Below are 6,048 nucleotides of genomic sequence, written 5' to 3'. Positions count from 1 at the left end.
GGGAGATGGAATTGAAGCCCTCACTGTTCGTAAGTGTAACTTCTTGGGAGGTAATAGGATGTGTTGGTAGAAACACTTAAGTTCTTCCCAGCAGTAAAAGCTTAAAATTTGTGATCACTTAGAGAAAGTGAGGTAGAGGGTGAGGTGGGTAGGAATTAAATTTTCATGGGCATGTTCCTCATGGACTGAAGAATGGTGGAGAGAAGAGTCATTGAAAGAGATAAGAGTCCAAGGAAATGAATATAATGTGTCAAGGTGGTTAAAATGACATCAGCGAAGGAAAACCTAGAGTTTGAAGAACCATGTTACTTAATGTAAAAAATATTAGTTTAGATTCAGATAGATCTGTGCTGATGCAAGTAATTCACATCTATTCATGATCATCACCAAGACATTTGCAAATGTAATCGAAGTCACAGTAGGAATGACCCTCACAATTGTGATTGAATGTGTCTATAACAGTGAGAAAAAAAAAGATGGTTCAAAATAGAAGGTGACCTCAAAATAATCAGAAATGTAGTATCACATGCAGTGCTGTTTACTAGGCCATTGACTTGGGAGTAGTTTCAGTAGAGTGAGCACAGATTTGCTGACCACAGGTGGAAATGGGCTCATTTTGTTTTTTTTTGTTTAAAACTATACAAGCATATATTTTGCATTTAATTTCACTGGTTCAAATATCCAATTGCTGGAGTAAGTCCATTTTCCTATTCTTATTCTTACTGGGAAGTCCACTAACCTGACCGACTATATTCCACCTCTGATTTCTGGTGCTCAGAACAACAAACACTGAGGTTGGCTCAAGTACTGTTTCAGGTAGCTCCAGACGTCAGGCTGGTTCTCCAAGATCTGTCCTGCCCTACAGGACGGTAGGAGGCTGGTCAATTACCAGCTCTATAGGCATTAACTGCTGATCCACAGTCGCATTGAGGCAGCAAAATCACCCAAGCTCTGACTGTTCCAGACTCCCAGCCATGTTTCCTCTGGGCAGCATTATAGAAAGGGCAGGAGATTGGGAGGGTGGGTGTGGGAGGGTCTCTGTAGTTTATTTATTTTTTTTGCGGTATGCGGGCCTCTCACTGTTGTGGCCTCTCCCGTTGCGGAGCACAGGCTCCGGACACGCAGGCTCAGCGGCCATGGCTCACGGGCCTAGTCGCTCCGCAGCATGTGGGATCTTCCCGGACCGGGGCATGAGCCCGTGTCCCCTGCATTGGTAGGCGGACTCTCAACCACTGCGCCACCAGGGAAGCCCTCTGTAGTTTATTTTTTAAGCACTCAGTTACAGAGGGCTCCAAAACTCTCGCCACATCTAGACCCAAAAGTAAAGGGCTCTGATTCGTAAAATGCAGATTTCTTGTTGCATTTGGACAGTATGAGCAATGTGCTTTTATATTCTTTGTATTTCTGTAGTTGTTTGACTTAACTGTATCTACAAACTAAAAGAATAGAAAAAAAAAAGGTTTGTTCCAAACTATACTTACATAAGCATTTCTTTCAGTAAGACATACATCAAATTTTTGTATGCATCCTAGGGAAGTTTTAGGGCACCTAAAGAGAGCCAGCATATGTGAAAGAAGCTGAAAGAATTCATATCAAATCACCATTCGTAGCAACTTTCTTACTGCCAATCTCTGGGTCACACTGAAATTTAGAATCACTTGTGCAGGGAACTGATTTTGTTTGGAAAAAGGGTGAGGAAGCTCTAGGCTCTATTTTGATGTAATTAAAATCTCTCAAGAGCATCAGCAGTCTTTATAGCTTGATTTTGGAAAAGTAAAGGAAGCAGACCAGTTTTGAGCCCCAAACACATTTTCTTATTGAGTTCTTCATCAAAAACGGGCAGTTGTGGAGTTTTTCATCTTCATTACATGGTCGTAGGACTAGTGCAATCCAGGGAGTGAAGGAGGTGCAAAGATCAGGACAGGAAGCGTTAACTCATTTTAAGTTATAGATACAGTCACTGATCGTAAAATCTTTTATCATCTAGAGTAAGGTTTAATGTAGTCCTCAGCGTATTCTGGAAACTCCTTGTCTTGTAAATGATCTGCTTCTTCAATGTATAAGAGATCGTCAGAATTCAAAAGGTCAGTAAGTAAAGGGTTTCACCCCCAAACACCATCCTTTCAACTTTCTGGTGGGAAAGCCAGTGCTACTGGGTGCAAGTTCCTTCAGTGAATGTAGACATTTCATTGTCACTGTGATGTTGGTTGTCAGATTCTGGTATATTTCACTTCGGGAGGCACCATGTTATAAGCATTAGGAACTTCAAACTAAAATTTTCCACTCCAATGGTAACCCTTATCTAGAATCTCAGCTGAAAGGAATGAAGCTTGTTTGAATCAGAAAATGTACTTTACATGTGTAAGTATATCAGCTTCAAATTCTGCCAGATCTTTAACAAGCAACTTGTCTCTCACAGAAACCCTCTGATTAGGATAGAAACTGGCTGATGTACAGGCCCCTGACCATTATCCAATGTCAATTTGCCTGGCAGAGTTAGCATTAATGCTACCTTTGACCTCGGCACCTGGAGACACAGGCTGGGTGCCCCACACCATTCCTGGGCCCCTGTTGCAGTCTGTACTTGGCAGGGCCAACGTGGGCCTTGTTTGTTTTTCTTAAGTTGTTTTTTAAAAAAAACATTATGGTAAAATATAAAATTTACCATTTTAACCATTTTAAGTGTACGGTTCACTGGCATTAAGTACATTCACATTGTGCAGCCACCATCCATCATCCCAAGTTGAAACTTTGTACTCATTGAACAATAACTCTCCTCCAAGATCTTGACGACCACCATTCTACTTTCAGGTCTATGAATTTGACTATTCTAGGTACCTCTGTGAGTGGAATCGTACAGTGTTTGTGCTATGCGTCTGGCTTATCATTTGATTTCATAAGGTGTTGACTTGCTCCTCAAAGCGTGGTCTGTGCGCCAGCAGCATTGGCATCACCTAGAACTTGTTAGAAGGGCAGTGTGTTCAGACCTCCGAAATCAGAGTATATTTTCACAACTTCCCCAGTGACTCCTGCATGTTAAAGTTTGAGAAGCATTGGCTTTATCTACTGAGAATTCTAGATGGGTCAGGAACCAGGCAGGGAAGTCACCAGACATTCAAGAGTGAGCAGCTGTGGTGTATCAGAAGCTTTTGGGCATCGTGTGTGGTAGTGAGCAAGACGGACATGGTCAGTCCACACTTCGGCAGCTTAGTCTAGAGAGAGAGACAGGAAGGAAATAATGTTTTAGTGCTAGCCAAAAGAAACAAAGATTGCTAAACAGAAGGATGATAGCCAGACATGAAGAAGTGGCAAATCTTCCCTGGTGAAGTGACATTTGGATTGAGTCCTAAAGGTTGGATGTGAGTTGGCTGATGCTTGGGGCTGGGGCAGAATTCCTGATGGAAGTGGCAGTGTGAGAGTCCTGCTGTGGAAGGAGCTTAGAGCTTTCTAGAGAAGGAGGTCACTGCAGCTAGGGCTAAATATGGAGGTGGGGGTGCAGGATAAAAGGAGATGAGGTTGGTTGCGACTGGATGGTGGGTGCTGTGAGCCATGCTGAAGATCTCAAACAGCGAAGTAATGTGTTGGATGCGCTTTTGAAATGGATTCCACTGATGTGCTTTGGAGGGGAGACTATGGAAGCTTAAAGAGGCCTAGGTTTTGTTTTGTTTTTTTCTTTGTCCTAAGCCACCAGGGTGTAGGCAGCTGAACTAGGCTTGGCCATTTGGCTACTCCCATGTAGGACTTAAATCTGGAGGCAGTGCAGCAAAGATTCAAAGAATGGGTATCTGGCAATGACGAGTGACAGCCCAGTGGCGGCAGCACCAGTCCCACCAGTGGAACTTTCTAACCAGACTTTCCATGGCAGGACCCCGGCAGTCTTTTTTTTTATTTTATAAATAGTCTTTCTTGGATCCTGACTGTGTTTTAAGACTGGTTCTTGATACTGAGTTGTATGAGCTGTTTATAAATTTTGGAAATTGACTCCTTACAGGTCATATCATTTGCAAGTATTTTCTTCCATTCAGTAAGATGTCCTTTCATTTTGTTGATGGTTTCCTTTGCTGTGCAAAAGCTTTTTAGTTTGATTAGGTCCCCTTTGTTTAATTTTGCTTTTAATTATTTTGCCTTAAGAGACAGATCTAAAAATATAGTTATTTATGTCAAAGTGTGTTCTGCCTGTGTTCTCTTCTAGGAGTTTTATGGTTTCAAGGCTCACATATAGGTCTTTAATCCATTTTGAGCTTATTTTTGTATATGGTGTTAGAGAATGTTGTGATTTCATTCTTTTACATGTAGCTGTCCAGTTTTCCCAGCACCACTTATTGAAGGGACTGTCTTTTCTCCATTGTATATTCTTGCCTCCTTTGTCATAGATTAATTGACAATAAGTGTGTGGGTTTATTTCTGGGGTCTCTATCCTGTTCCATTGATTTATGTGTCTGATTTTTGTGCCAATACCATACTGATTTGATTAACATAGCTTTGTACTCAAGCTTTGTGGTATTATTGTTCTGAACACCTGAATTAAGGAAGTGTGATATCTCCAGCGCAGTTCTTTTTTTCTCAAGGTTGCTTTGGCAATTTGGGGTCATTTGTGGTTCCATATAGATTTTAGGATTACTTGTTTTAGTCCTGTGAAAAATGTCATTGGTATTTCGATAGGTATTGCATTAAATCTGTAGATTGCTTTGGGTAGTATGGACGTTTTAACAATGTTAATTCTTCCAATCCAAGAACATGGGATATCTTTCCATTTCTTTGTATCATTTTCAAATTCCTTCATCAATGTTTTATAGCTTTCAGAGTATATGTCTTTCACATACCGGGTTAAGTTTATTCCTAGATATTTTTTTATTTTTGATGTGATTGTAAATGGGATTGTTTCCTTAATTTCTCTTTCTCATAATTCATTATTACAAACAAAGAACCCAATTAAAAAATGGGCAGAAGGCCTGAATAGACATTTTTACAAAGAAGATATATAGATGGCCAACAGACACGTGAAAAACTGCTCAACATCACTAATCATCAGAGAAATGCAAATCAAAACCACAATGAGATACCACCTCACACCTGTTAGAATGGCTATCACCAAAAAGTCTACAAATAACAAATGTTGGTGAGGGTGTGGAGGAAAGGGAACCCTAGTACACTGTCAGTGTGAGATTGTGAATTGATGGAGCCACTATGGAAAACAGCATGCAGGTTTCTCAAAAAAACTAAAAATAAAAGTACCATATGATCCAGCAATTCCACTCCTGGGTATGTATCCGAAGAAAACAAAAACACTAATTTGAGAAGAATCTTGCACCCTAATGATCATAGCAGCATTATTTACAATAGCCAAGGTATGGAGAAGCAACTTAAGTGTCCATCAACAGATGATGGGTAAAGAAGATGTGATGTACATACATACAATGGAATATTATTGAGCCATAAAATGAAATTCTACCATTTACAACAATGTGGATGGACCTAGAGAGTATTATGCTTAGTGAAATAAATCAGATAAAAATAAATACTCTGTGTTATCACTTATATATGGAATCTAAAAAATAAAACAAATGAATGTATATAACAAAACAGAAACAGACTTGCAGATACAAAGAACAAACTAGTGGTTACCAGTGCAGAGGAGGAAGGGAGGGAGAGGTGAGATAGGGGTAAGGGATTAACAGACACAAAATACTATGTATAAAATAAATAATCAACAGGGGTATATTGTACAGCACAGAGACATATAGCCATGCTTTTGTAATAACTTTAAATGGAGTTTATAAAAATAATGAATCACTGTGTTGTACACCTGAAACTAATATTATAAATCAATTGTACCTCAATTAAAAACAACAGACTGATTCTACAACACGCCCATTGATTCTAAGTTGCCTTGCAGGCTTTCCTTTGAATTCCTGTTTTGATTGATTTAGCCAGAGCTGGTGTCTGTTGTTTGCAGCCTCACCACCCTGACAATTACTGTCTTGGTCCAGTGGGGAAAATGCTGCATGTTCCGTGAGGTTGGAAGCGAATAGAAGCTGTTGTCAGAGT

The 6,048-nt window shown here is 40.1% G+C and overlaps 1 pseudogene; it reads right to left on the bottom strand.

The window, feature by feature from the left end:
* Positions 1-1,173: 1,173 nt before the first annotated feature.
* Positions 1,174-5,429, bottom strand: LOC116761749 (annotated as a pseudogene).
* Between the last annotated feature and the right edge of the window lie 619 nt (positions 5,430-6,048).

Source organism: Phocoena sinus, chromosome 1 (genome assembly GCF_008692025.1).
Source record: "Phocoena sinus isolate mPhoSin1 chromosome 1, mPhoSin1.pri, whole genome shotgun sequence".
Taxonomy (NCBI): Eukaryota; Metazoa; Chordata; class Mammalia; order Artiodactyla; family Phocoenidae; genus Phocoena; species Phocoena sinus.
The sequence above is the reverse complement of the archived record's forward strand: the minus strand, read 5'-3'. Positions and strand labels throughout refer to the sequence as shown.